The sequence below is a fragment of the Rhipicephalus sanguineus genome, chromosome 11 (genome assembly GCF_013339695.2).
Source record: "Rhipicephalus sanguineus isolate Rsan-2018 chromosome 11, BIME_Rsan_1.4, whole genome shotgun sequence".
Taxonomy (NCBI): domain Eukaryota; kingdom Metazoa; phylum Arthropoda; class Arachnida; order Ixodida; family Ixodidae; genus Rhipicephalus; species Rhipicephalus sanguineus.
Window position 1 is genome coordinate 20,949,214 of NC_051186.1, and position 20,006 is coordinate 20,969,219.

General features: G+C 35.9%; 1 long non-coding RNA gene across 17 annotated transcripts in view; it reads right to left on the reverse strand.

The window, feature by feature from the left end:
- Positions 1 to 498: 498 nt before the first annotated feature.
- The window catches only part of LOC119374435 (uncharacterized), a 47,589-nt gene continuing 28,081 nt past the window's right edge, over positions 499 to 20,006 (reverse strand). For 3 of the 17 annotated variants that reach the window (XR_007414423.1, XR_007414422.1, XR_007414416.1), the window contains 4 exons: positions 18,440 to 18,793; positions 16,640 to 17,263; positions 11,337 to 13,050; positions 7,734 to 7,748 (listed from right to left, as the gene is read on the reverse strand). This is a non-coding gene — a long non-coding RNA (uncharacterized LOC119374435). Of the gene's footprint in view, positions 514 to 1,201; positions 1,225 to 1,611; positions 1,627 to 4,021; positions 4,375 to 7,605; positions 7,749 to 7,959; positions 8,023 to 11,193; positions 11,209 to 11,336; positions 13,134 to 16,639; positions 17,398 to 18,439; positions 18,794 to 20,006 lie in introns of those variants that run through there. The other 14 variants (XR_005180172.2, XR_007414415.1, XR_007414414.1 and 11 more) reach the window with 13 other exon arrangements.

Genomic DNA, 20,006 nt, shown 5'->3' on the forward strand with positions numbered 1-20,006 from the left:
CGCTGCAGGTATGCCTATCAAATATATTTCCACCACGCTTAGATATCCTTGTTACAATAGTGTGTCATTACTCCTATTTCATTAAACTCCCTTTTCGAGCACACCATTCCAAAAACTGCAATAATTTACTGTCTCACCACTGTGTCCTACGTTGACTGCCATTGTAAATGCGTCCATCAATTTCCACCGTGCTTCGATTACTTGGTTCAATAGCGTATCGTTACTCGTACATCAACTCCTTCAAACCATACACGTACAGCCAGTGTTCATTGCTATTTATGTGCCATCAGGACATATGGACCTTCCTGAAATACCACTATAAGTACGTCCATATAAACAATTTTCACTATGCTTCTATAACTTGGTTAAATGACAGATCAGTATTTGTATCTCACTGAACTCCTTTTGATCACACCACTTCAAAAGCTTTTATTTTTATATATACCATCTCGACCCATGCTACTTCTTGGTGTACCCCCGTTGTAAATGCGCCCATCCCAACTTCCATCATTCCTTGATTCAATAGACTATTTCATATTTCAATGCATATTTAATTTGATAGCTTTCAACCATACCGTTTAAACAAGAGTCTTTCTTTACGTATATACCATCTCGAACAATCAGACTTCGCTCAACCCCAAAGTACGCCTGTCAAATATATTTTCAACATGCTTTGATATCCTCGTACAATAGTGTGTCATTACACGTTTTTCATTTAACTCCTATCAACCATACTATTACGGCCAACATATTACTCTATTTACATACCATCACGACAAATGCAGCTTCTTTGAATACCACCGTAAGTACGTTCGTATAAATTTTCACTATTCTTCTATAACTTGGTTAATTGGCATATTATTATTTGTAGCTCATTCAACTCCTTTTTATCACACCACTTCAAAAGCTTTCATTTTTATATATGAAATCTCAATCCATGCGACCTCTTCGTACACTGGCCAAAAATGCGAGACCATACCGCTTGAACAGTTCTCCCTCACCTAGCCATGCTACTTCTTCACTGTATAAAGCACATTTACAAAACCAAATTTCAACACGCATCCATAATTTTGTTGAATAGCACATCATTCTTTGTTTCTCACTGAACTCCCTTTGATCACACCATTTCAACCTTCTTTTTTATTATATAACATCTCAACCCATGCTACTTCTTTGTGTACCGTTGTAATTGTGCCTATATGAACTTCCATCATGCCTCGATACCTTGATTCAATAGACTATTTCTATGCATATTTCATTTGACAGCTTTCAAGTATACCATTTAAACAACAGTCTTTCTTTACGTCTAGAACACCTCGAGCGATGCTATTTCACTGAATACCAAAGTACGCCCATGAAATAAATTTCCTACATGCTTCGATATCCTCGTACAATAGTGTGTCATTAAAAGTCTTTCATCCAACTCCTTTCAACCATGCCGTTACGATGTCGCGACATATGGAGGTTCTTCGAATACCACCGTAAGCACGTCCATATAAACAATTTTCACTATACTTCTATAACTTGGTTACATGGCACATCAGTATTTGTATCTCATTCAACTCCTTTTCATCACACCACTTCAAAAGCTTCTATTTTTATATATACCATCTCAATCCATGCGACCTTTTCGTATACCTGCATAAAACGTCTATAAAGTAGATTTCCACCATACTTCCGATATACTGGTTCAATAGCGAATCATTTTATTTCATTCAACACTTCCAGACCATACCGCTTGAACAGTTTTCCATCACTATCCATGCTACTTCTTCAGACACTATATAAAGCACATTTACAAAAACCAAATTTCAAAATCCGTCTATAATTTCGTTGACTAGCACATCATTTCTTTCTCATTGAACTCCCTTTGATCACTCCGTTTCAACAGTTTCTTTTATGTGTAGCATCTCAGCCCATGCAACTTCTTGATGTACCGTTGTAATTGCACCTATATCAACTGCCATCATTCCTTGATTCAAAAGACTATTTGTATGCATATATAATTTGACAGCTTTCAAATATACCTTTTAAACAACAGTCTTTCTTTACGTGTAGACAAACTCTATTGATGCTACTTCGCTGAGCACCAAAGTACACCTATGAAATAAATTTCCAACGTGCTTCCTTATCCTCAGGCAATAGTGCATCATATGGCCACAGTTTTCCTCTTATGTACGATAATGGCCTACGAAGGTTCTTTGAATACCACTGTAACTACGTCTATGAAATCAATTTTCACCACAATTCTATTATTTGTATCTCTTTCAAGTGGTTTTGAACACTCCATTACAAAATATTTTTTTATATATATATATACCCTCCTAATCCATGGTACTTCTTCGTATACCAGCCTAAAACGTTTATAAAATCAATTACCACCACGTTTCGATACCTCAGTTCAAACGCGTGTCATTGTTATTCATATCTTTTCAACTAGCAGTTTTTCGTTACATATATACAAACTCAACTCACGCTACTCCATTGAATATTAAGATAAGGACGTTTATGAATTCAACTTTTACTGTGATCTTTCCTTCAAAAGCATATCGCTGCATCATACTGCACGGATTCCAGCCACCTTTTCACATCACCTTGCAAATCAACCCACGCCAATTATTCAAATTGCCATTATATACAAGCCATTGAAAATATTTTATGGGGGACTGTGACATTCATGTTTCAAGTATTAACCATTTTTCGTTGTACTGATTTCAACAACATTCTGCAATCCAATGTCTCGCATTATTGATATACATCTCGACCCATCCTATTTTACAAGCACCAATATATGCATGTCTATGAAGCCAGTTTCTCGTATACTGCGATATTCTGAATAAATGCCTCTTGTTATTGACTGCTCATTGCACTGATTTCAACTTTATCATTTCAACCACTCTTTTTCATTATTTATATATATATGTATTGTCCAGTTTCTTTTTCTCAAATACCATATAGCCACGTCTATGAAACAAACTTCAGGTATACAGTGATATTTCGATTGAACAGCGGGCTTATCGATTTACAAGAATAAATTTCACACACCATACATAAACAGCCTCGACCAACACTACACTTGATCGCATAGCACTGTAAGTACGCTTAGAAATGTATTTCCACCACGCTTACTGGTATTTCATTCAACTCCCTTTTTCACCATACCATTTCAAAAACTGCAGTAATTTATGGTCTCACCACTTTGTCCTACGTTGAATACCAATGTAAATGCGTCCATCAATTTCCACCGTGCTTCGATTACTTGGTTCAATAGCGTAGTGTTACTCGTACATCAACTCCTTCAAACCGTACGGGCACAGCCAGCGTTTCTTGCTATTTATGTACCATCACGACCAAATGGAGATTCCTCAAATACCACTGTATGTACGTCTATATAAACAATTTTCACTACGCTTCTATAACTTCGCTAAATGGCAGATCAGTATTTGTATCTCACTGAACTCCTTTTGATCAAACCACTTCAAAAGCTTTTATTTTTATATATACCATCTCGACCCATGCTACTTCTTGGTGTACCCCCGTTGTAAATGCGCCTATACCAACTTCCATCATTCGTCTATTCAATAGACTATTTCAATGCATGTTTAAATTGATAGCTTTCAACCATACTGTTTAAACAAGAGTCTTTCTTTACGTATATACCATCTCGAACAATGAGACTTCGCTGAACACCAAAGTACGCCTGTGAAATATTTTCAACATGCTTTGATATCCTCATGTCATTACACGTTTTTCATTCCAACTCCTATCAACCATACCGTTACGGGCAACGTTTCACTCTGTTTACATACCATCACGGCATATGGAGCTTCTTCGAATACCACTGTAAGTACGTCCATATAAACACTTTTCACTATACTTCTTGGTTAAATGGCACACCGGTATTTTTATCTCATTCAACTCCTTTTCGTCACACCGTTTTGGCCGTTTTTTTGTCTTTATATATAATATCTCAACCCGTGCTACTTTGTGTACCGTTGTAAGTGCGCCTATATCGAATTCCATCATGCCTCGATACCTTGATTCAATAGACTATTTCTATGCATATTTCACTTGACAGCTTTCAAATATACCATTTAAACAACAGTCTTTCTTTATGTCTAGACCATCTCGAGCGATGCTACTTCACTGAACACCAATGTACGCCTATGAAATAAATTTCCTACATGCTTCGATATCCTCGTACAATAGTGTGTCATTGAACGTCTTTCATCCAACTCCTTTCAACCATGCCGTTACGGTGTCGCGACATATGGAGGTTCTTCGTATACCACCGTAAGCACGTCCATATAAACAATTTTCACTATACTTCTATAACTTGGTTACATGGCACATCAGTATTTGTATCTCATTCAACTCCTTTTCATCACACCACTTCAAAAGCTTCTATTTTTATATATACCATCTCAATCCATGCGACCTTTTCGTATACCTGCATAAAACGTCTATAAAGTAGATTTCCACCATACTTCCGACATATTGGTTCAATAGCGTATCATTTTATTTCATTCAACACTTCCAGACCATACCGCATGAACAGTTTTCCATCACTATCCATGCTACTTCTTCAGACACTATATAAAGCACATTTACAAAAACCAAATTTCAAAATGCATCTATAATTTCGTTGAATAGCACATCATTTGTTTCTCATTGAACTCCCTTTGATCACTCCGTTTCAACAGTTTCTTTTATGTATAGCATCTCAGCCCATGCAACTTCTTCATGCACCGTTGTAATTGCACCTATATCAACTGCCATCATTCCTTGATTCAAAAGACTATTTGTATGCATATTTAATTTGACAGCTTTCAAATATACTTTTTAAACAACAGTCTTTCTTTACGTGTAGACAATCTCTATTGATGCTACTTCGCTGAGCACAAAAGTACACCTATGAAATAAATTTCCAACATGCTTCCTTATCCTCAGGCAATAGTGCATCATATGGCCACAGTTTTCCTCTTATGTACCATAACGACCTACGAAGGTTCTTTGAATACCACTGTAACTACGTCTATGAAATCAATTTTCACCACAATTCTATTATTTGTATCTCATTCAAGTGGTTTTGAACACTCCATTACAAAAGCTTTTTTTATATATATATACCCTCCTAATCCATGATACTTCTTCGTATACCAGCCTAAAATGATTATAAAATCAATTACCACCACGTTTCGATACCTCAGTTCAAACGCGTGTCATTGTTATTCATATCTTTTCAACTAGCAGTTTTTCGTTACATATATACAAACTCAACTCACGCTACTAGATTGAATATTAAGATAAGGACGTTTATGAATTCAACTTTTACTGTGATCTTTCCTTCAAAAGCATATCGCTGCATCACACTGCACGGATTCCAACACCTTTTCACATCACCTTGCAAACCAACCCACGCCAATTATTCAAATTGCCATTATATACAAGCCATTGAAAATATTTTATGGGGGACTGTGACATTCATGTTTCAAGTATTAACCATTTTTCGTTGTACTGATTTCAACAACATTCTGTAATCCAATGTCTCGCATTATTGATATACATCTCGACCCATCCTATTTTACAAGCACCAATATATGCATGTCTATGAAGCCAGTTTCTCGTATACTGCGATATTCTGAATAAATGCCTCTTGTTATTGACTGCTCATTGCACTGATTTCAACTTTGTCATTTCAACCACTCTTTTTCATTATTTATATATATATGTATTGTCCAGTTTCTTTTTCTCAAATACCATATAGCCACGTCTATGAAACAAACTTCAGGTATACAGTGATATTTCGATTGAACAGCGGGCTTATCGATTTACAAGAATAAATTTCACACACCATACATAAACAGCCTCGACCAACACTAAACGTGATCGCATAGCACTGTAAGTACGCTTAGAAATATATTTCCACCACGCTTACTGGTATTTCATTCAACTCCCTTTTTCACCATACCATTTCAAAAACTGCAGTAATTTATGGTCTCACCACTTTGTCCTACGTTGAATACCAATGTAAATGCGTCCATCAATTTCCACCGTGCTTCGATTACTTGGTTCAATAGCGTAGTGTTACTCGTACATCAACTCCTTCAAACCGTACGGGCACAGCCAGCGTTTCTTGCTATTTATGTACCATCACGACCATATGGAGATTTCTCAAATACCACTGTATCTACGTCTATATAAACAATTTTCACTATGCTTCTATAACTTGGTTAAATGGCAGATCAGTATTTGTATCTCACTGAACTCCTTTTGATCACACCACTTCAAAAGCTTTTATTTTTATATATACCATCTCGACCCATGCTACTTGTTGTAAATGCGCCTATACCAACTTCCATCATTCCTCTATTCAATAGACTATTTCAATGCATGTTCAATTTGATAGCTTTCAACCATACCATTTAAACAACAGTCTTTCTTTTATGTCTAGACCATCTCGAGCGATGCTACTTCACTGAACACCAAAGTACGCCTATGAAATAAATTTCCTACGTGCTTCGATATGCTCGTACAATGGTGTGTCGTTACACGCTGTTCATTCAATTCCTATCAACCATACCGTTACGGCCAACGTTTCACTCTATGTACATACCTCACGACATATGGAGCTTCTTCGAATACCACTGTAAGTACGTCCTTATAAACACTTTTCACTATACTTCTTGGTTAAATGGCACACCAGTATTTTTATCTTATTCAACTCCTTTTAATCACACCTTTTTGACCATTTTTTGTCGATATATATATCATCTCAACCCATGCTACTTTGTGTATTATTGTAAGTGCGCCTATATCAAATTCCATCATGCCTCGATACCTGGATTCAATAGACTGTTTCCATGCAAATATAAGTTCACAGCTTTTAAATATACTGTTTAAACAAGTCTATTTTTACATTTAGATCATCTTGAGCGATGCTACTTCGTTTTGAAACCAAACTACACCTATGAAATAAATTTTCAACATACTTCGATACCCTTGTACAATAGTGTGTCGTTACACGTTTTTCATTCAACTCCCTTCAACGATACTGTTACGGGCACCGTTTTAATATATTTATATACCATTACGACAAATGGAGCTTCATTCAATACCACAGTAAGTACGTTCGTATAAAAGTTTTCACTATTCTTCTATAACTTGGTTAATTGGCCTATTATTATTTGTATCTCATTCAACTCCTTTTGATCACACCACTTCAAAAGCTTTCATTTTTATATATACCATCACAATCCATGCGAACTCTTCGTACACCGGCCGAAAGTGTCTAAAACCCACTTCCACCATACTTCGATAGAATGGTTCAATAGCGTATCATTATTATTATTTCATCCAACACTTTCAGACCATACCGCTTGAACAGTTTTCCCTCAGTAGCCATGCTACTTCTTCAAACATTATATAAAGCGCATTTACAAAACCAAATTTCAACACGCTTCCATAATTTCCTTGAATAACACATCATTGTTTCTCACTGAACTCCCTTTGATCACACCATATCAACTTTTTTTTTTATTATATAACATCTCAACTCATCCCACTTCTTTGTGTACCGTTGTAATTGTGCCTATATGAACTTCCATCATACCTCGATACCTTGATTCAATAGACTATTGCTATGCATATTTCATTGGACAGCTTTCAAATATACCATTTAAACAACAGTCTTTCTTTACGTCTAGACAATCTCGAGCGATGCTACTTCACTGAACACCAAAGTACACCTATGAAATAAGGTTCCTACATGCTTCGATATCCTCGTACAATAGTGTGTCATTAAACGTGTTTCATGCAACTCCTTTCAACCATGCCGTTACGGTGTCGCGACATATGGAGGTTCTTCGTATACCACCGTAAGCACGTCCATATAAACAATTTTCACTATACTTCTATAACTTGGTTACGTGGCACATCAGTATTTGTATCTCATTCAACTCCTTTTCATCACACCACTTCAAAAGCTTCTATTTTTATATATACCATCTCAATCCATGCGACCTTTTCGTATACCTGCATAAAACGTCTATAAAGTAGATTTCCACCATACTTCCGACATATTGGTTCAATAGCGTATCATTTTATTTCATTCAACACTTCCAGACCATACCGCTTGAACAGTTTTCCATCACTATCCATGCTACTTCTTCAGACACTATATAAACCACATTTACAAAAACCAAATTTCAAAATCCGTCTATAATTTCGTTGACTAGCACATCATTTCTTTCTCATTGAACTCCCTTTGATCACTCCGTTTCAACAGTTTCTTTTATGTGTAGCATCTCAGCCCATGCAACTTCTTGATGTACCGTTGTAATTGCACCTATATCAACTGCCATCATTCCTTGATTCAAAAGACTATTTGTATGCATATATAATTTGACAGCTTTCAAATATACCTTTTAAACAACAGTCTTTCTTTACGTGTAGACAAACTCTATTGATGCTACTTCGCTGAGCACCAAAGTACACCTATGAAATAAATTTCCAACGTGCTTCCTTATCCTCAGGCAATAGTGCATCATATGGCCACAGTTTTCCTCTTATGTACGATAATGGCCTACGAAGGTTCTTTGAATACCACTGTAACTACGTCTATGAAATCAATTTTCACCACAATTCTATTATTTGTATCTCTTTCAAGTGGTTTTGAACACTCCATTACAAAATATTTTTATATATATATATATACCCTCCTAATCCATGGTACTTCTTCGTATACCAGCCTAAAACGTTTATAAAATCAATTACCACCACGTTTCGATACCTCAGTTCAAACGCGTGTCATTGTTATTCATATCTTTTCAACTAGCAGTTTTTCGTTACATATATACAAACTCAACTCACGCTACTCCATTGAATATTAAGATAAGGACGTTTATGAATTCAACTTTTACTGTGATCTTTCCTTCAAAAGCATATCGCTGCATCATACTGCACGGATTCCAGCCACCTTTTCACATCACCTTGCAAACCAACCCACGCCAATTATTCAAATTGCCATTATATACAAGCCATTGAAAATATTTTATGGGGGACTGTGACATTCATGTTTCAAGTATTAACCATTTTTCGTTGTACTGATTTCAACAACATTCTGTAATCCAATGTCTCGCATTATTGATATACATCTCGACCCATCCTATTTTACAAGCACCAATATATGCATGTCTATGAAGCCAGTTTCTCGTATACTGCGATATTCTGAATAAATGCCTCTTGTTATTGACTGCTCATTGCACTGATTTCAACTTTATCATTTCAACCACTCTTTTTCATTATTTATATATATATGTATTGTCCAGTTTCTTTTTCTCAAATACCATATAGCCACGTCTATGAAACAAACTTCAGGTATACAGTGATATTTCGATTGAACAGCGGGCTTATCGATTTACAAGAATAAATTTCACACACCATACATAAACAGCCTCGACCAACACTACACTTGATCGCATAGCACTGTAAGTACGCTTAGAAATATATTTCCACCACGCTTACTGGTATTTCATTCAACTCCCTTTTTCACCATACCATTTCAAAAACTGCAGTAATTTATGGTCTCACCACTTTGTCCTACGTTGAATACCAATGTAAATGCGTCCATCAATTTCCACCGTGCTTCGATTACTTGGTTCAATAGCGTAGTGTTACTCGTACATCAGCTCCTTCAAACCGTACGGGCACAGCCAGCGTTTCTTGCTATTTATGTACCATCACGACCATATGGAGATTTCTCAAATACCACTGTATCTACGTCTATATAAACAATTTTCACTATGCTTCTATAACTTGGTTAAATGGCAGATCAGTATTTGTATCTCACTGAACTCCTTTTGATCACACCACTTCAAAAGCTTTTATTTTTATATATACCATCTCGACCCATGCTACTTCTTGTTGTAAATGCGCCTATACCAAATTCCATCATTCCTCTATTCAATAGACTATTTCAATGCATGTTCAATTTGATAGCTTTCAACCATACCGTTTAAACAACAGTCTTTCTTTTATGTCTAGACCATCTCGAGCGATGCTACTTCACTGAACACCAAAGTACGCCTATGAAATAAATTTCCTACGTGCTTCGATATGCTCGTACAATGGTGTGTCGTTACACGCTTTTCATTCAATTCCTATCAACCATACCGTTACGGCCAACGTTTCACTCTATGTACATACCTCACGACATATGGAGCTTCTTCGAATACCACTGTAAGTACGCCCTTATAAACACTTTTCACTATACTTCTTGGTTAAATGGCACACCAGTATTTTTATCTTATTCAACTCCTTTTAATCACACCTTTTTGACCATTTTTTGTCGATATATATCATCTCAACCCATGCTACTTTGTGTGTTATTGTAAGTGCGCCTATATCAAATTCCATCATGCCTCGATACCTGGATTCAATAGACTGTTTCCATGCAAATATAAGTTCACAGCTTTTAAATATACTGTTTAAACAAGTCTATTTTTACATTTAGATCATCTTGAGCGATGCTACTTCGTTTTGAAACCAAACTACACCTATGAAATAAATTTTCAACATACTTCGATACCCTTGTACAATAGTGTGTCGTTACACGTTTTTCATTCAACTCCCTTCAACGATACTGTTACGGGCACCATTTTAATATATTTATATACCATTACGACAAATGGAGCTTCATTCAATACCACAGTAAGTACGTTCGTATAAAAGTTTTCACTATTCTTCTATAACTTGGTTAATTGGCCTATTATTATTTGTATCTCATTCAACTCCTTTTGATCACACCACTTCAAAAGCTTTCATTTTTATATATACCATCACAATCCATGCGAACTCTTCGTACACCGGCCGAAAGTGTCTAAAACCCACTTCCACCATACTTCGATAGAATGGTTCAATAGCGTATCATTATTATTATTTCATCCAACACTTTCAGACCATACCGCTTGAACAGTTTTCCCTCAGTAGCCATGCTACTTCTTCAAACATTATATAAAGCGCATTTACAAAACCAAATTTCAACACGCTTCCATAATTTCGTTGAATAACACATCATTGTTTCTCACTGAACTCCCTTTGATCACACCATATCAACCTTTTTTTTTATTATATAACGTCTCAACTCATCCCACTTCTTTGTGTACCGTTGTAATTGTGCCTATATGAACTTCCATCATACCTCGATACCTTGATTCAATAGACTATTGCTATGCATATTTCATTGGACAGCTTTCAAATATACCATTTAAACAACAGTCTTTCTTTACGTCTAGACAATCTCGAGCGATGCTACCTCACTGAACACCAAAGTACACCTATGAAATAAGGTTCCTACATGCTTCGATATCCTCGTACAATAGTGTGTCATTAAACGTCTTTCATGCAACTCCTTTCAACCATGCCGTTACGGTGTCGCGACATATGGAGGTTCTTCGTATACCACCGTAAGCACGTCCATATAAACAATTTTCACTATACTTCTATAACTTGGTTACGTGGCACATCAGTATTTGTATCTCATTCAACTCCTTTTCATCACACCACTTCAAAAGCTTCTATTTTTATATATACCATCTAAATCCATGCGACCTTTTCGTATACCAGCATAAAACGTCTATAAAGTAATTTCCACCATACTTCCGATATATTGGTTTAATAGCGTATCATTATTATTTCATTCAACATTTCCAGACCAGACCGCTTGAACAGTTTTCCATCACTATCCATACTACTTCTTCAAACACTATATAAAGCACATTTACAAAAACCAAATTTCAACATGCATCCATAATTTCGTTGAATAGCACATCATTTGTTTCTCATTGAACTCCCTTTGATCACTCCGTTTCAACACTTTTTTTTATGTATAGCATCTCAACCCATGCAAATTCATGTACAGTTGTAATTGCACCTATATGAACTTCCATCATGCCTCGATACCTTGATTCAATAGACTATTGCTATGCATATTTCATTTGACAGGTTTCAAATATACCATTTAAGCAACAGTCTTTCTTTACGTCTAGACCATCTCGAGCGATGCTACTTCACTGAACACCAAAGTACGCCTATGAAATAAATTTCCTACATCCTTCGATATGCTCGTACAATAGTGTGTCATTACATGTTTTTCATTCAACTCCTATCAACCATACCGTTACGGCCAATGTTTCACTCTATATACATACCATCACGACATGTGGAGCTTCTTCGAATACCACTGTAAGTACGTCCTTGTAAAAACTTTTCACATACATCTTGGTTAAATGGCACACCAGTATTTTCATCTCATTCAACTCCTTTTGATCACACCGTTTTGACCGTTTTATGTCTTTATATATAATATCTCAGCCCATGCTACTTTGTGTACCGTTGTAAGTGCGCCTATATCAAATTCCATCATGCCTCGATACCTTGATTCAAAAGACTATTTCCATGCACATATAAATTCACAGCTTTTAAATATACCGTTTAAAAAGTCTATTTTTGCATGTAGATCCATCTTGAGCGAAGCTACTTCGTTTTGAAGCCAAACTACGCCTATGAAATAAATTTTCAACATACTTCGATATCCTCGTACCATAGTGTGTCATTACACGTTTTTCATTCAACTCCTATCAACCATACTATTACGGCCAACATTTTACTCTATTTACATACCATCACGACATATGGAGCTTCTTTGAATACCACCCGTAACTACGTTCGTATAAATTTTCACTATTCTTCTATAACTTGGTTAATTGGCATATTATTATTTGTAGCTCATTCAACTCCTTTTTATCACACCACTTCAAAAGCTTTCGTTTTTATATATAAAATCTCAATCCATACGACCTCTTCGTACACTGGCCGAAAATGTGAGACCATACCGCTTGAACAGTTCTCCCTCACCTAGCCATGCTACTTCTTCAAACATTATATAAAGCACATTTACAAAACCAAATTTCAACATGCTTCCATAATTTCGTTGAATAACACATCATTCTTTGTTTCTCACTGAACTCCCTTTGATCACACCATATCAACCTTTTTTTTATTATATAACATCTCAACTCATCCCATTTTTTTGTGTACCGTTTTAATTGTGCCTATATGAACTTCCATCATGCCTCGATACCTTGATTCAATAGACTATTGCTATGCATATTTCATGGGACAGCTTTCAAATATACCCTTTAAACAACAGTCTTTCTTTACGTCTAGACAATCTCGAGCGATGCTACTTCACTGATCACCAAAGTACACCTATGAAATAAGGTTCCTACATGCTTCGATATCCTCGTACAATAGTGTGTCATTAAACGTGTTTCATGCAACTCCTTTCAACCATGCCGTTACGGTGTCGCGACATATGGAGGTTCTTCGTATACCACCGTAAGCACGTCCATATAAACAATTTTCACTATACTTCTATAACTTGGTTACGTGGCACATCAGTATTTGTATCTCATTCAACTCCTTTTCATCACACCACTTCAAAAGCTTCTATTTTTATATATACCATCTCAATCCATGCGACCTTTTCGTATACCTGCATAAAACGTCTATAAAGTAGATTTCCACCATACTTCCGACATATTGGTTCAATAGCGTATCATTTTATTTCATTCAACACTTCCAGACCATACCGCTTGAACAGTTTTCCATCACTATCCATGCTACTTCTTCAGACACTATATAAACCACATTTACAAAAACCAAATTTCAAAATCCGTCTATAATTTCGTTGAATAGCACATCATTTCTTTCTCATTGAACTCCCTTTGATCACTCCGTTTCAACAGTTTCTTTTATGTGTAGCATCTCAGCCCATGCAACTTCTTGATGTACCGTTGTAATTGCACCTATATCAACTGCCATCATTCCTTGATTCAAAAGACTATTTGTATGCATATATAATTTGACAGCTTTCAAATATACCTTTTAAACAACAGTCTTTCTTTACGTGTAGACAAACTCTATTGATGCTACTTCGCTGAGCACCAAAGTACACCTATGAAATAAATTTCCAACGTGCTTCCTTATCCTCAGGCAATAGTGCATCATATGGCCACAGTTTTCCTCTTATGTACGATAACGGCCTACGAAGGTTCTTTGAATACCACTGTAACTACGTCTATGAAATCAATTTTCACCACAATTCTATTATTTGTATCTCTTTCAAGTGGTTTTGAACACTCCATTACAAAATATTTTTTATATATATATATATACCCTCCTAATCCATGGTACTTCTTCGTATACCAGCCTAAAACGTTTATAAAATCAATTACCACCACGTTTCGATACCTCAGTTCAAACGCGTGTCATTGTTATTCATATCTTTTCAACTAGCAGTTTTTCGTTACATATATACAAACTCAACTCACGCTACTCCATTGAATATTAAGATAAGGACGTTTATGAATTCAACTTTTACTGTGATCTTTCCTTCAAAAGCATATCGCTGCATCATACTGCACGGATTCCAGCCACCTTTTCACATCACCTTGCAAACCAACCCACGCCAATTATTCAAATTGCCATTATATACAAGCCATTGAAAATATTTTATGGGGGACTGTGACATTCATGTTTCAAGTATTAACCATTTTTCGTTGTACTGATTTCAACAACATTCTGTAATCCAATGTCTCGCATTATTGATATACATCTCGACCCATCCTATTTTACAAGCACCAATATATGCATGTCTATGAAGCCAGTTTCTCGTATACTGCGATATTCTGAATAAATGCCTCTTGTTATTGACTGCTCATTGCACTGATTTCAACTTTATCATTTCAACCACTCTTTTTCATTATTATATATATATGTATTGTCCAGTTTCTTTTTCTCAAATACCATATAGCCACGTCTATGAAACAAACTTCAGGTATACAGTGATATTTCGATTGAACAGCGGGCTTATCGATTTACAAGAATAAATTTCACACACCATACATAAACAGCCTCGACCAACACTACACTTGATCGCATAGCACTGTAAGTACGCTTAGAAATATATTTCCACCACGCTTACTGGTATTTCATTCAACTCCCTTTTTCACCATACCATTTCAAAAACTGCAGTAATTTATGGTCTCACCACTTTGTCCTACGTTGAATACCAATGTAAATGCGTCCATCAATTTCCACCGTGCTTCGATTACTTGGTTCAATAGCGTAGTGTTACTCGTACATCAGCTCCTTCAAACCGTACGGGCACAGCCAGCGTTTCTTGCTATTTATGTACCATCACGACCATATGGAGATTTCTCAAATACCACTGTATCTACGTCTATATAAACAATTTTCACTATGCTTCTATAACTTGGTTAAATGGCAGATCAGTATTTGTATCTCACTGAACTCCTTTTGATCACACCACTTCAAAAGCTTTTATTTTTATATATACCATCTCGACCCATGCTACTTCTTGTTGTAAATGCGCCTATACCAACTTCCATCATTCCTCTATTCAATAGACTATTTCAATGCATGTTCAATTTGATAGCTTTCAACCATACCGTTTAAACAACAGTCTTTCTTTTATGTCTAGACCATCTCGAGCGATGCTACTTCAGTGAACACCAAAGTACGCCTATGAAATAAATTTCCTACGTGCTTCGATATGCTCGTACAATGGTGTGTCGTTACACGCTTTTCATTCAATTCCTATCAACCATACCGTTACGGCCAACGTTTCACTCTATGTACATACCTCACGACATATGGAGCTTCTTCGAATACCACTGTAAGTACGTCCTTATAAACACTTTTCACTATACTTCTTGGTTAAATGGCACACCAGTATTTTTATCTTATTCAACTCCTTTTAATCACACCTTTTTGACCATTTTTTGTCGATATATATATCATCTCAACCCATGCTACTTTGTGTATTATTGTAAGTGCGCCTATATCAAATTCCATCATGCCTCGATACCTGGATTCAATAGACTGTTTCCATGCAAATATAAGTTCACAGCTTTTAAATATACTGTTTAAACAAGTCTATTTTTACATTTAGATCATCTTGAGCGATGCTACTTCGTTTTGAAACCAAACTACACCTATGAAATAAATTTTCAACATACTTCGATACCCTTGTACAATAGTGTGTCGTTACACGTTTTTCATTCAACTCCCTTCAACGATACTGTTACGGGCACCATTTTAATATATTTATATACCATTACGACAAATGGAGCTTCATTCAATACCACAGTAAGTACGTTCGTATAAAAGTTTTCACTATTCTTCTATAACTTGGTTAATTGGCCTATTATTATTTGTATCTCATTCAACTCCTTTTGATCACACCACTTCAAAAGCTTTCATTTTTATATATACCATCACAATCCATGCGAACTCTTCGTACACCGGCCGAAAGTGTCTAAAACCCACTTCCACCATACTTCGATAGAATGGTTCAATAGCGTATCATTATTATTATTTCATCCAACACTTTCAGACCATACCGCTTGAACAGTTTTCCCTCAGTAGCCATGCTACTTCTTCAAACATTATATAAAGCGCATTTACAAAACCAAATTTCAACACGCTTCCATAATTTCGTTGAATAACACATCATTGTTTCTCACTGAACTCCCTTTGATCACACCATATCAACCTTTTTTTTTATTATATAACATCTCAACTCATCCCACTTCTTTGTGTACCGTTGTAATTGTGCCTATATGAACTTCCATCATACCTCGATACCTTGATTCAATAGACTATTGCTATGCATATTTCATTGGACAGCTTTCAAATATACCATTTAAACAACAGTCTTTCTTTACGTCTAGACAATCTCGAGCGATGCTACTTCACTGAACACCAAAGTACACCTATGAAATAAGGTTCCTACATGCTTCGATATCCTCGTACAATAGTGTGTCATTAAACGTCTTTCATGCAACTCCTTTCAACCATGCCGTTACGGTGTCGCGACATATGGAGGTTCTTCGAATACCACCGTAAGCATGTCGATATAAACAATTTTCACTATACTGCTATAACTTGGTTACATGGCACATCAGTATTTGTATCTCATTCAACTCCTTTTCATCACACCACTTCAAAAGCTTCTATTTTTATATATACCATCTAAATCCATGCGACCTTTTCGTATACCAGCATAAAACGTCTATAAAGTAATTTCCACCATACTTCCGATATATTGGTTTAATAGCGTATCATTATTATTTCATTCAACATTTCCAGACCAGACCGCTTGAACAGTTTTCCATCACTATCCATGCTACTTCTTCAAACACTATATAAAGCACATTTACAAAAACCAAATTTCAACATGCATCCATAATTTCGTTGAATAGCACATCATTTGTTTCTCATTGAACTCCCTTTGATCACTCCGTTTCAACACTTTTTTTTTATGTATAGCATCTCAACCCATGCAAATTCATGTACAGTTGTAATTGCACCTATATGAACTTCCATCATGCCTCGATACCTTGATTCAATAGACTATTGCTATGCATATTTCATTTGACAGGTTTCAAATATACCATTTAAGCAACAGTCTTTCTTTACGTCTAGACCATCTCGAGCGATGCTACTTCACTGAACACCAAAGTACGCCTATGAAATAAATTTCCTACATCCTTCGATATGCTCGTACAATAGTGTGTCATTACATGTTTTTCATTCAACTCCTATCAACCATACCGTTACGGCCAATGTTTCACTCTATATACATACCATCACGACATATGGAGCTTCTTCGAATACCACTGTAAGTACGTCCTTGTAAAAACTTTTCACATACATCTTGGTTAAATGGCACACCAGTATTTTCATCTCATTCAACTCCTTTTGATCACACCGTTTTGACCGTTTTATGTCTTTATATATAATATCTCAGCCCATGCTACTTTGTGTACCGTTGTAAGTGCGCCTATATCAAATTCCATCATGCCTCGATACCTTGATTCAAAAGACTATTTCCATGCACATATAAATTCACAGCTTTTAAATATACCGTTTAAAAAGTCTATTTTTGCATGTAGATCCATCTTGAGCGAAGCTACTTCGTTTTGAAGCCAAACTACGCCTATGAAATAAATTTTCAACATACTTCGATATCCTCGTACCATAGTGTGTCATTACACGTTTTTCATTCAACTCCTATCAACCATACTATTACGGCCAACATTTTACTCTATTTACATACCATCACGACATATGGAGCTTCTTTGAATACCACCCGTAACTACGTTCGTATAAATTTTCACTATTCTTCTATAACTTGGTTAATTGGCATATTATTATTTGTAGCTCATTCAACTCCTTTTTATCACACCACTTCAAAAGCTTTCGTTTTTATATATAAAATCTCAATCCATACGACCTCTTCGTACACTGGCCGAAAATGTGAGACCATACCGCTTGAACAGTACTCCCTCACCTAGCCATGCTACTTCTTCAAACATTATATAAAGCACATTTACAAAACCAAATTTCAACATGCTTCCATAATTTCGTTGAATAACACATCATTCTTTGTTTCTCACTGAACTCCCTTTGATCACACCATATCAACCTTTTTTTTATTATATAACATCTCAACTCATCCCATTTTTTTGTGTACCGTTGTAATTGTGCCTATATGAACTTCCATCATGCCTCGATACCTTGATTCAATAGACTATTGCTATGCATATTTCATTGGACAGCTTTCAAATATACCCTTTAAACAACAGTCTTTCTTTACGTCTAGACAATCTCGAGCGATGCTACTTCACTGATCACCAAAGTACACCTATGAAATAAGGTTCCTACATGCTTCGATATCCTCGTACAATAGTGTGTCATTAAACGTGTTTCATGCAACTCCTTTCAACCATGCCGTTACGGTGTCGCAACATATGGAGGTTCTTCGTATACCACCGTAAGCACGTCCATATAAACAATTTTCACTATACTTCTATAACTTGGTTACGTGGCACATCAGTACTTGTATCTCATTCAACTCCTTTTCATCACACCACTTCAAAAGCTTCTATTTTTATATATACCATCTCAATCCATGCGACCTTTTCGTATACCTGCATAAAACGTCTATAAAGTAGATTTCCACCATACTTCCGACATATTGGTTCAATAGCGTATCATTTTATTTCATTCAACACTTCCAGACCATACCGCTTGAACAGTTTTCCATCACTATCCATGCTACTTCTTCAGACACTATATAAACCACATTTACAAAAACCAAATTTCAAAATCCGTCTATAATTTCGTTGAATAGCACATCATTTCTTTCTCATTGAACTCCCTTTGATCACTCCGTTTCAACAGTTTCTTTTATGTGTAGCATCTCAGCCCATGCAACTTCTTGATGTACCGTTGTAATTGCACCTATATCAACTGCCATCATTCCTTGATTCAAAAGATTATTTGTATGCATATATAATTTGACAGCTTTCAAATATACCTTTTAAACAACAGTCTTTCTTTACGTGTAGACAAACTCTATTGATGCTACTTCGCTGAGCACCAAAGTACACCTATGAAATAAATTTCCAACGTGCTTCCTTATCCTCAGGCAATAGTGCATCATATGGCCACAGTTTTCCTCTTATGTACGATAACGGCCTACGAAGGTTCTTTGAATACCACTGTAACTACGTCTATGAAATCAATTTTCACCACAATTCTATTATTTGTATCTCTTTCAAGTGGTTTTGAACACTCCATTACAAAATATTTTTTATATATATATATATATACCCTCCTAATCCATGGTACTTCTTCGTATACCAGCCTAAAACGTTTATAAAATCAATTACCACCACGTTTCGATACCTCAGTTCAAACGCGTGTCATTGTTATTCATATCTTTTCAACTAGCAGTTTTTCGTTACATATATACAAACTCAACTCACGCTACTCCATTGAATATTAAGATAAGGACGTTTATGAATTCAACTTTTACTGTGATCTTTCCTTCAAAAGCATATCGCTGCATCATA